The 13,329-nt window shown below is 41.8% G+C and overlaps 1 protein-coding gene across 1 annotated transcript in view; it reads right to left on the bottom strand.

Annotated features, from left to right (window-relative positions):
• The window catches only part of LOC133748643 (uncharacterized), a 72,021-nt gene that overhangs the window by 44,263 nt on the left and 14,429 nt on the right, over positions 1-13,329 (bottom strand). The gene's annotated exons all lie outside the window — the stretch shown is intronic.

Raw genomic sequence — 13,329 nt, 5'->3', positions numbered from 1 at the left:
GTTCACTCCCCAAATGCCCACAACAGCCAATACTGGGCCAGGTCAAAGCCAGGAGCTCCATCTGGGTATCTGATGTGGGTGGCAGGGACCCACATCCTTGAGGCATTGCCTGCTCCCTCTCAGGGTGTGCAACAGCAGGAAGCAGAATTGGAAGTGGAAGAAGAATCTGAACCCAGTTCTCCAATATGGGATGAAGGCATCCCAAGTGGCAGCTTAACCATCACACCAAGCACTCTGCAAAACTCAATGGAGTCCTCATGCCAACCACCTCCCTTCAAATAAGTGAACAGGATACCCAATGAATCTAAGACTTCAAAAACAGGACAGAGTGAGGCCATCAGCGAGTTTGGGTGGGTAGTTTTCCTTAGGATAAGGTGAAATGCCCTCACTCACCAGGGGCACACTAAAGAAAAGCCCATAATGAAGTTGTGGAGAGCCACACAGATAATAATACAAGAAATGACCAGGGGTATAATGAGAGTAACAAGGTGATGTACCAGAGTGAAATCAAGTACCTGCTGTGTGCTTATGTCCAAAGGGGCACCACTTCCAGAACAAGGTCAGGACAAAGACCACGAAAGACAGACCATGACGCCCAAGCATGTAATATCACTGGAGAAAAACATCACTCATGCAGCAAGACTACGAACTGGGGGCCGGTGCTGTGGCAAAGTGGGTAAAGTTACCACCTGCAGGGTGCTGTGGCGTAGTGGGCTAATAAGCCTCTGCCTGTGGCGCCAGCAGCTGGCTGTGGAAATGACACTGCTGTCTCCATGGACAGGGCAGGCTCATGGGGCAGAGAGGGGATCCTCTGTACCCTGTGACTGCACGATAGAGCATGAGAGGGTCGCTGGGTCTCTGGGCAATCCCTGAGGCGTCTGAAGCTCAGAGCCCCCTGCCTGCCTGGGGTGGGTCACTGCAGACGATTCCATGCTCACACAAGGACTGCACAGATGTTTTCTGTGGATAAAGGCTGTACCCACTGTGGCACTGATCACCTTGGACGGGAGGAGGTAAGAATGTGATTATGCTAACAGGCATTATCACATTCTCTCCCCTGCTGACAACAGATACACCATGCCCAACTTGTGTCACCTTAGAGGAGGAGGAAGACACGGAGGAGAAAGAGAAGCAAAAGGAGGAAGAGATGGAGGAAGAAAACATGGAGGAGGAGGAGAAGGCGGAGGAGAAGGTGGAGGAAGAGAAGGAAGAGGAGATGGAGGAAGAGATGGAGGATGAAGAGGAGGAGGAAGAGGAGGAAGAGGAGGAGGAGGAGGAGATGGAGGAGCAGGAAGAAGACAAAGAGGAGGAGTAAGAGGAGGAGCAGATGGAGGCAGAGGAGGAATAGAAAGAGGAGGAGGGAGAGGAGATGAAGACGCTGGAGGAGGAGGAGAGGGAGGAGGACAATGAGAAGGAGAAGCAGGAAGAGATGGAGGAAGAAAATATGAAGTAGGAGGAGGAGGAGATGGAAGAGAAGGAAGGTGAGGAGGAGATGGAGGACAAGGAGAGGATGGGGGAGGAGGAGGAGGATGAGAAGAAGGAAGAGGAGGAAATGGAAGAGGAGGAGGAGATGGAGGAGGCAGAGAAGGAGGAGAAGCCGGAAGAGGAGGAGGAGAGAGAGGAGGAGAAGGGGTAGGAGGAGAGGGATGATGAGGAGGAACAGAAAAAGGTGGAGAAGAAAGAGGAAGGTAGGAAGAGGAGATGGAGGAGGAGGAGGAGATGCAGGATGAGGAGGAAGAAGAGGGGCAAGAGGAGGAGGATGAGGAAATAGACAAGAAGGATGAGGAGATGGAGGAGGAGGAAGAATAGTTGGAGATTGAGGTGATGAAGGAGGCAGAGGAGAAAAAGCAGAACGAGAAAGAAGAGGAGGAGAAGGACAAGGAGGAATAGATGGAGGAGCTGGAGGAGGAGGAGGAGGAGGAGAAGGAGGTGTGAGGAGAGGGGGGAGAAGGAGGTGTGAGGAGAGGGGGGAGGAGGAGGAGGAGATGGAGAATATTTATCCCTGGTATGCAGGGATGGTTCAACATATGAAAACCTGTTAAGTGTGATACACCACCTTAACAAATTGAAGAATAAAAACCATATGTTATCCCAATAGATGCAGAGAATGCATCTGATAAAACACAACACCCTTTCATGATGAGAACTTTACGCAAATTGGGTATAGAAGGAACATTCCTCAACACAATCAATGCAGTATTCAACAAACCCACAGCCAGCATCCTATTGAATGAGTAAGTATTGGAAGCATTTGCAATATTATCCGGAACCAAAGATGCCCATTTTCATCACTGCTATTCAGTATAGTCCTGTAAGTTTTATTTAGAGCCATTATACAAAAAAAAAAAAAAAAAAAAAAAAAAGAAAGAAATCAAAGGGACACTGAGAGACTACTGGTAAACTATTAGGAGAGTTTGGTTAAATTGCAGGATACTTAATTAACACACAAAAATCAATAACTTTTGTATATATAGACAATATCATGGCTGAGAAAGAACTTCTGAGATCAATCCCATTCACAATAGCTACAAAAAAAACAAAAAATTAAGTACTTTGGAATAAATTTAACCAAGGAAGTATGTGTAAGATCTCCATGATGAAAATTACAAAACATTAAAGAATGCAACAGAATAAGACACAAAAAAGGGAAAAACATCCCATGTTCAGGAATTGGAATAATATCAAAATGTCCATACTACCCAAAGTAATTTACAGATTTAAAGCAATCCTAATCAAAACAGCAATGACATTCCTCTCAGATCTAGAAAAAAAAAAGATGCTAAAATTCATATGGAAACACAAGAGACGGTGGACAGCTAAGGCAATCTTAGAAAACAAAAACGGGGCGGAGCCAAGATGGCGGATAGTGAGGACGTGCGCCTTAGTTTGGGAAAATAAAATTTCATAAAAGTGGAATTACTGTAGCCTCAGGAAAAGACTCAAGAAAAAAACTGCAGAGGAAACGCGTCCGGATCTTGTGGATGTGACACAGAGGACTTACAGGGAGCCCATCGCGTGGAAAACCAACCAAGACGAGCCGAGCGGCGGGAGACAAGCCAGAGCCACAGAATCTCGCCAGCCCGGGAACGGAGGAGGGTAAGACAAAAACCTCAGAAACCTGAGACATTGGGGGGGGGGGGGACAGAGGCCTCTCCCTTCACTCACCAAGCAAAACAAAGAGCACCGTGATTTTACATATGTAAAGCACAGCCAAACTCAGTAACTTTAGCGAAACTAGAGAACACATTGAGGGCTGCATAAACTCTGTGTGTGGTCCCAGGGATAGATCAAACGAATACTTACAGAGGCCAGATTTCAACTACCCTCAACTCCACTCCCAACTGAGTCAAAAAAAAAAAAAAGAGAAAGCGAGCCAGCAAGGAGCAAGTGAGTGAGCAATCTGGGAGAGTCGCTCTTTACACAGCCTTAAACCTCAGCCACTCAGCAGTATTCCACTCAGCCATTCAGAATTACTTCCCAACTGAGTCAAAAAAAAAAAAAAAAAAAAAGAGAGAGAGGGAGAGAGAGATCCAGCAAGGAGCAAGGTGAGTCACTTTTTGTACAGTCTTAAACCTGAAGAATCAAGCAGAGCTCTCTGGCCACACCCATCACAGCCTAAGGATCCATCAAAGCAGACACCCCACTTAGAGGCATAGTATAATGAGAAAAAATCACCACAGCAAAAAAAAAAAAACAAAAACCATAAATTATCTCCAACATGCCAAACAACAAATGTAGAAGCCGAGGTAACAAGAGCAAGGAAGACACTATGATGCCCCCAAATGAACAAGACACCCCAATGCAAGATTATGAAGATGAAGAGATAGAGGAAATGCAACAAGTGGATCTCAAAAAACTGATAAGAACATTAAGAAGTTCTCAAAAACAAATTCTTGAACTACAGAAATCCTTAATGGACAAGATAGAAAATCTCTCTCGTGAAAATGTAGTATTAAGGAGGAATCAAAATGAAATGAAACAACTAGTAGAACATGAAACTGAGATAGTGACAAGAAACCATAATGAAATGAAGAACTCAATAGATCAAATGACAAACACATTAGAGAGCCTTACAAACAGAATGGGTGAAGCAGAAGAGAGAATATCGGAATTAGAAGACAGAGAACAGGAAAGGAAACAGTCAAATCAAAGAAAAGAAGAAGAAATCAGAAATCTAAAAAATACTGTCAGGAATCTACAGGATACTATTTAAAAAAAACCCAACATTCGGGTTCTAGGAGTTCCTGAAGGCATGGAGAGGGAGAAAGGATTAGAAGGCCTTTTTAGTGAGATACTAGCAGAAAATTTCCCAGGTTTGGAGAAGGACAGAGACATCCTAGTACAGGAAGCTCATAGAACCCCTAATAAACATGATCAAAAGAGATCCTCACCACGACACATTGTAATCAAACTCACCACAGTGAAACACAAAGAAAAGATCCTAAAATGTGCAAGAGAGAAACACCAGATTACTCTCAGAGGATCTCCAATTAGACTTACAGCTGACTTCTCATCAGAAACCCTACAAGCCAGGAGAGAATGGCGAGATATAGCCCAGGTACTAAGAGAGAAAAATTGCCAGCCCAGAATACTATATCCTGCAAAGCTCTCATTTGTGAATGAAGGCGAAATAAAGACCTTTCACAGCAAACAGAAATTGAAAGAATTTGCTGCCACTCGTCCAGCCCTGCAAAAGATGCTTAAAGATGTATCACATACAGAAACACAGAAACACGGTCCTCAATATGAAAGAAGGTAAAGGAAGGAAACGTCACAGCAAAAGATCACAGGAATCTCAAACCAGATATTAGAAAATATCTTTGCCAAATGGCAGGGCAAAGTTACTCCTTCTCAATAATCACATTGAATGTTAATGGCTTGAACTGTCCAGTTAAAAGACACCGATTGGCTGATTGGGTTAAGGAACAAAACCCATCTTTTTGCTGCTTACAAGAAACTCATCTTTCCAACAATGACCCATACAGACAAAGTGAAAGGCTGGAAAAAGATATACCATGCCAACAGAAATGAAAAAAGAGCGGGCGTAGCCATCTTAATATCGGACAACATAAACTTTGCCACAAAACCTGTTAGGAGAGACAAAGAGGGGCACTATTTAATGATTAAGGGATCCACTCAACAGGAAGATATAACGATTATCAATGTATATGCACCTAATCACAGGGCACCAGCTTATTTAAAAGACTTGTTAAGGGACTTAAAGGGAGACTTAGACCCCAATACAATAGTACTGGGGGACTTCAATACTCCACTCTCAGAGATAGACAGATCAACAGGACAGAAGATCAACAAGGAGACAGCAGATTTAAATGACACTATAGCCCAAATGGATCTAACAGATATCTACAGAACATTTCATCCTACATCTAAGGACTTTACATTCTTCTCAGCAGTACATGGAACCTTCTCTAGGATTGACCACATACTAGGCCATAAAGCAAGTCTCAGCAAATTCAAGAGAATTAGAATCATACCATGCAGCTTCTCAGACCACAAAGGAATGAAATTGGAAATTAGCAACTCGGGAATCCCCAGAGCACGTTCAAACACATGGAGATTGAACAACATGCTCCTGAATGAACAATGGGTCATAGAAGAAATTAAAAGAGAAATAAAAAATTTTCTGGAAGTAAATGAGGATAACAGCACAACATACCAAAACCTATGGGATACAACAAAAGCAGTGTTAAGAGGAAAGTTTATATCAATAGGTGCCTACATCAAGAAATTGGAGAGGCACCAAATAGATGAGCTTTCAAGTCATCTCAAGGATCTAGAAAATCTGCAGCAAACCAAACCCAAACCCAGTAGAAGAAGGGAAATAATTAAAATCAAAGAAGAAATCAACAGGATTGAATCCAAAAAAAAAAAAAAAACATTACAAAAAATCAGCCAAACGAGGAGCTGTTTTTTTGAAAAAATAAACAAAATTGACACCCCATTGGCCCAACTAACTAAAAAAAGAAGAGAAAAGACCCAAATCAATAGGATCAGAGATGAAAAAGGAAACATAACAACAGACACCACAGAAATAAAAAGAATCATCAGAAATTACTACAAGGACTTGTATGCCAGCAAACAGGGAAATCTATCAGAAATGGACAGATTCTTGGACACATACAACCTCCCTAAATTGAGCCAGGAAGACATAGAAAACCTAAACAGACCCATAACTGACACAGAAATTGAAACAGTAATAAAGGCCCTCCCAACAAAGAAAAGCCCAGGACCAGATGGATTCACTGCTGAGTTCTACCAGACATTTAGAGAAGAACTAACTCCAATTCTTCTCAAACTATTCAGAACAATCGAAAAAGAGGGAATCCTCCCAAATTCTTTCTACGAAGCCAGCATCACCTTAATTCCTAAGCTGGAAAAAGATGCAGCATTGAAAGAGAATTACAGACCAATATCCCTGATGAACATAGACGCAAAAATCCTCAATAAAATTCTGGCCAATAGAATGCAACAACACATCAGAAAGATCATCCACCCAGACCAAGTGGGATTTATCCCTGGTATGCAAGGATGGTTCAACGTCCGCAAAACAATCAACGTAATACACTACATTAACAGACTGCAGAAGAAAAACCATATGATTCTCTCAATAGACGCAGAGAAAGCATTTGATAAAATACAACACCCTTTCATGATGAAAACTCTAAGCAAGCTGAGTATGGAAGGAACATTCCTCAATACAATCAAAGCAATATACGAAAAACCCACGGCCAACATCCTATTAAATGGGGAAAAGTTGGAAGCATTTCCGCTGAGATCTGGTACCAGACAGGGATGCCCACTCTCACCACTACTCTTCAATATAGTCCTGGAAGTTTTAGCCAGAGCTATTAGGCAAGAAAAAGAAATTAAAGGGATACAAATCGGGAAGGAAGAACTCAAACTATCCCTCTTTGCAGATGATATGATTCTTTATTTAGGGGACCCAAAGAACTCTACTAAGAGACTACTGGAACTCATCGAAGAGTTTGGCAAAGTAGCAGGATATAAAATCAATCCACAAAAATCAAGAGCCTTTGTATACACAGGCAATGCCACAGCTGAGGAAGAACTTCTAAGATCAATCCCATTCACAATAGCTACAAAAACAATCAAATACCTTGGAATAAACTTAACCAAGGACGTTAAAGATCTCTACGATGAAAACTACAAAACCTTACAGAAAGAAATAGAAGAGGATACCAAAAAATGGAGAAATCTTCCATGCTCCTGGATTGGAAGAATCAATATCATCAAAATGTCTATTCTCCCAAAAGCAATTTATACATTCAATGCAATAGCAATCAAGATACCGAAGACCTTCTTCTCAGATCTGGAAAAAATGATGCTGAAATTCATATGGAGACACAGAAGCCCTCGAATAGCCAAAGCATTCTTGTACAACAAAAACAAAGGCGGAGGCATCACAATACCAGATTTCAGGGCATACTACAGGGCAGTTGTTATCAAAACAGCATGGTACTGGTACAGAAACAGATGGATAGACCAATGGAACAGAATAGAAACACCAGAAATCAATCCAAACATCTACAGCCAACTTATATTTGATCAAAGATCCAAAACTAATCCCTGGAATAAGGACAGCCTAATCAATAAATGGTGCTGGGAAAATTGGATTTCCATGTGCAGAAGCTTGAAGCAAGACCCATACCTTTCACCTTACACAAAAATTCACTCATCGTGGATTAAAGACTTAAATCTACGACCCGAAACCATCAAATTATTAGAGAGCATTGGAGAAACCCTGCAAGATATAGGTACAGGCAAAGACTTCTTGGAAAAGACCCCAGGAGCACAGGCAGTCAAAACCAAAATTAACATTTGGGATTGCATCAAATTGAGAAGTTTCTGTAGTTCAAAAGAAACAGTCAGGAAAGTGAAGAGGCAACCGACAGAATGGGAAAATTATTTGCAAACTATACTACAGATAAAGGGTTGATAACCAGAATCTACAAAGAAATCAAGAAAATCCACAACAACAGAACAAACAACCCACTGAAGAGATGGGCCAAGGACCTCAATAGACATTTTTCGAAAGAGGAAATCCAAATGGCCAACAGACACATGAAAAAATGTTCAAGATCACTAGCAATCAGAGAAATGCAAATCAAAACCACAATGAGGTTTCACCTCACCCCGGTGAGAATGGCTCACATCCAGAAATCTACCAACAATAGATGCTGGAGAGGATGTGGGGAAAAAGGGACACTAACCCACTGTTGGTGGGAATGCAAACTGGTTAATCCACTATGGAAGTCAGTCTGGAGATTCCTCAGAAACCTGAACATAACCCTACCATACAACCCAGCCATCCCACTCCTTGGAATTTACCCAAAGGAAATTAATTTGGCTAATAAAAAAGCCATCTGCACATTAATGTTTATTGCAGCTCAATTCACAATAGCTAAGACCTGGAACCAACCCAAATGCCCATCAACAGTAGACTGGATAAAGAAATTATGGGACATGTACTCCATAGAATACTATACAGCAGTAAGGAACAATGAAACCCAGTCATTTGCAACAAGATGGAGGGATCTGGAAAGCATCATGCTAAGTGAATTAAGCCAATCCCAAAGAGACAAATATCATTTGTTTTCCCTGATCGGGGACAACTAACTGAGCACCAAAGGGGAAACCTGTTGAAGTGAAATGGACACTATAAGAAACAATGACCTGATCAGCTTTTGTCCTGACTCTAGATGTACAATGTAATACTTTATCCTTTTTAGTATTTGTTGTTGTTGTTGTTGTTCTAGTACTAGTGGTTGAACTCTGTAATTAACACACAATTATTCTTAGGTGTTTAAATTTTAACTGAAAAGTGATCCCTGTTAAATTTCAGAGTGGAAAAAGAGAGGGAGGAGATGCACAGTTTGGGACATGCACAATCAATCTTGCCCCAAATGATGGAGTTAGAAATGTGCCAGGGGATTCCAATACAATCCCATCAAGGTGGCATGTACTAATGCCATCTCACTAGTCCAAGTGATCAATTTCAGTTCACATTCGATGGCTTGGATAGGTCTAAGAAACAAAGGGATCACACAAACAAGACACGTGTCTGCTAATACTAACTGATAGAATCAAAAAGGGAGAGAAAGATCCAGCATGGGAAGTGGGATACACAGCAGACTCATAGAATGGCAGATGTCCTAAACAACACTCTGGCCTCAGAATCAGCCCTTAAGGCATTAGGATCTGGCTGAAGAGCCCATGAGAGTATTGTAGGCATGGAAAGCCAAGATACAATGGAAAAGAAAAAAAGAAGACCTAAATGAAAGATCTCTGTTAGTGAGATCCCAGTGGAAAGAACGGGGCCATCAAAGAAGGAGGTACCCTTCTCTGAAGGGAGGAGAGAACTTCCACTTTGACTGTGACCCTATCGGAATAAGATCAAAGTCAGCGAACCCTAAAGGCTTCCATAGCCCTGGCAACTCATGACTAGAGCCTAGGGAGATTACTGACGCCATGAACAGGACTGTCAAATTGTTAAGTCAGCAACAGGAGTCACTGTGTACTTACATCGCATGTGGGATCTGTCCTTAATGTGTTGTCTAATGTGCAGTGATGCTATAACTAGTACTGAAACAGTATTTTTACACTTTGTTTTTCTGCGTGGGTACAAACTGATGAGATCTTTACTAATTATATACTGAATCGATCTTCTGTATATAAAGATAACTGGAAATGAAAAAAAAAAAAAAACCTGGTGTTAAATTGGAAATGGCATAGAAAACTAATTAATTTTTTAAAAAAATATTATGTAGGATCTCTGCCTTTAATGTGCTGTACACTCTTATTTAATGCTATAACTAGTACTCCAACAGTATTTTTTTTTTTCATTTTATGTTGCTATATGGGGGCAAACTGTTGAAATCGTTACCTAATTTATACTAAACTGATCTTTTGTATATAAAGAGAATTGAAAATGAATCATGATGTGATTGGAAGGGGAGAGCGAGCGGGAAAGTGGAGGGTTGTGGGTGGGAGGGAAATTTTGGGAGGGGGAAGCCATTGTAACCCATGAGCTGTACTTTGGAAATTTATATTCATTAAATAAAAGTTTAATTAAAAAAAAAAAGAAAACAAAAACATATCTTGAGGCATCAAAATACCAGATTTCAAGATATACTATAAGGCAGTTACAATCAAAACAGCCTGGTATTGGCACAGAAATAGATATGTAGACCAACAGGATCCCCAAAAATGAATCCACACATCTACAACCAACTAATCTTTGACAAAGGAGATAAAATCAATCCCCGGAGCAGAGATAGTCTGTTTAACAAATGATGCTGGTGACACTGGACCTCCACTTGCTGAAGTATGAAACAAGACCCTCACCTTACACCTTACACAAAAATCCACTCAAAATGCATCAAGGATCTAAATCTATGACCGGAAGATGGTGGAAGAGGACTTTGGAGAGACTCTGCAAGATGTTATGTTCTTAGACTTGTATCTACAAGTAATTTCGAATCTTAAAAAAATTAGTTAAAGAAAAAATTTTAAGTAATAAAAAAGCCATATAATTATCTCAATAGATGCTGAGAAAGCATTTGATAAAATACAACATCCTTTCATGATAAAAAGCTTAACCAAACTGGGTATAGAAGGAAGATACCTCAACACAATCAAGACAATATATGACAAAGCCACTGTCAGCATCATACTGAATGGGTAACCGCTGGAAGCATTTCTACTAAGGTTCAGAACCCAACAAGCATACCCACCTTCACCACTGCTATTCAGTATGGTTCTGGAAGTTTTAGCCAGAGCCATTAGGCAAGAAAAAGAAATCAAAGGGATATAAATTGGAAGGAGGCTATCAAATTACCCGTGTTTGCAGATGAAGTGGGGGGTGCAGGGCCCAAGGACCTGGGCCATCCTCCACTGCCCTCCCGGGCCACAGCAGAGAGCTGGACTGGAAGAGAAGTAACCAGGACTAGAACTGGCGCCCAAATGGGATGTCAGCGCCGCAGGTGGAGGATTAGCCAAATGAGCCACAGCGCCGGCCAGTAAATACATACTAAATATCATTTTACAATACTTAAGAGAAAATGGAAAGCTGGAAAATTCTAAAAATTGACTAGAACATCATGATTCAGAAACACTCTGGTCCATCTCAGGGAGAAAATATTTATATCCTAATTCTGATATATTAGAGATCACCACTTGCTCTAGCCATTCAGCTCCTGGACACATCCACCTGAGTTTTAATATAATATTGATGACCTTATTTTTTAGAAATGAAAGTTGATGGTAATGTATTTTTAGCAAGAAATTGGAGAAAATGTGTCCATAATTAGAAGATTTGAATAACCAATGAAAATTCCAGAATAGAAAATATGTGACAAGGGGCTAGTACTGTGGTGTATAAGGTTAAGCCGCCACCTGCAGTGCCAGCATCCCATATGGCCATCAGTTCGAGTCCTGGCTGCCCTTCTTCCAATCCAGCTCTCCGCTACGGCCTGGGAAAGCAGTAGAAGATGGCCCAAGTGCTTGGGCCCCTGCACCTGTTTAGGAGACCTGGAAGAAGCTCCTGGCTCCGGATCAGCTCAGGCTGTTGTAGCCATTTGGGTAGTAAACCAGAGGATGGAACACCTCTCTCTCTGCCTTTACCTTTCTCTGTCTTTAGCTCTACCTCTCAAGTAAATAAAAGATCTTGACGTTCAAGTGACAAACATGAAGTAACCACTTAAAAAAAAAAAAAAGATTTATTTATGATAGAATTACACACAAAGAGAAGGAGAGGCAGGCAGAGAGAGGGGGGTGGGTGGGTCTTCCATCTGCTGGTTCACTCCCCAATTGGCTGCAATGGCTTTAGCTGCACTCATTCAAAGCCAGGAGCCAGGAGCTTCCTCCCGGTCTTCCCACGCAGATGCAGGGGCCCAAAGACTTGGGCCATCTTCTACTGCTTTCCCAGGCTGTAGCAGAGAGCTGGATTGGGAGTGGACCAGCGGGGACTTAAACTGGTGCCCATATGGAATGTTGGCACTGCAGGCCAGGGCGTTAACACAATACCACAGCACTGGCCCCGAAGTAACCATTTCTAAAATTGTCTTCCATACCCCAAATTCTGTTCCACAGATTAAACACTAACAGTGTGGAGCTCTTAATCTCATTTGTTCACTGCAAATAGCATGATTAAAACAACTGCATTATGAACATGAAAGTGTTTTAGTTAAACCAGATATTGTGGAAAATACATTGAACTAAAATTTAATAAGATAGAGTAAGTTAAAATTAAAAACTACCCATGCTCTCATGTGTCTTTCGTGGACAATAAGCTTGCTCCTGGTCTAGGAAGGCCACATGCCTCAGCCAGCCCCTGTCACACTCCCCACTGTGAGTGGCCATGCAGATGAAGGACAAGGATCTCACAGCATCAAGTTTGCAGATCCTGGCCCTGAAAACATAAGAAGAGACTATACAAATGCCAGGTGTTCTTCACCAATGAGAACCTCCTTTCTCCTGTTTTGGACCAACCAGTGTCCGGGTCCTCATCTCTGGAAAGAACGTTTGATGAAAGCCAGGATATTTATAGTGGGTTTTCTCTAACTCTCTAGCATGTACAGGCTAGGGTACAAGCACAGCAGTAACTACAATAAACAGAGCCTTCCAGAGCCAGGATGAAGGAAACTGAGGTCTCCCAAGAGTCAACTCTATTTTCCAAAGAACAGAAAAGTACGCCACTATCAGGCAAAGACAACAACAGAGCTCTTAACTCATCAAGAACTGCATTTCAGTAAGTATCAAAGTGCCACAAAGATGTCACATGCCTACCATGTGACACACATGAAACACATCACATGGCCACATGTACATGTGAAGAATGTAAGTGGTCTTTAAAAGGCTGAGGAAAGCTCAAAGTGAGGAAATAATTTTCTACTTTTCAGTTTTTTAACCTAACAATGATTACCTCATGCATCTTGAAAACTAATTCAAAGAAGATTCCATGGGAGGAATTTCAAATTACCACACCCAGTGCCAGCACCAAGAGAGTAAGTTCATGTTATTTCTCTCTGAAATCCATAAAAATCTCCACATATACATCCTAACTCATTAAAATGCTGGGTACTGGGGGCCAGCGCTGTGGTGTAGTAGGCTAAGCTTCTGCCTACGACACTGGCATCCCATATGGGCACCAGTTCGAATCCTGGCTGCTCCTCTTCCGATCCAGCTCTCTGCTATGGCCTAGGAAAGCAGTGGAAAATAGCCCAAGTGCTCAGGCCCCAGTGCCCATGGGGGAGACCCAGAAGAAGCTTCTGGCTTTGGATCAGCCCA

This window comes from Lepus europaeus, chromosome 19, assembly GCF_033115175.1.
Source record: "Lepus europaeus isolate LE1 chromosome 19, mLepTim1.pri, whole genome shotgun sequence".
NCBI lineage: Eukaryota > Metazoa > Chordata > Mammalia > Lagomorpha > Leporidae > Lepus > Lepus europaeus.
This window is presented reverse-complemented; position numbering and strand designations above follow the sequence as displayed.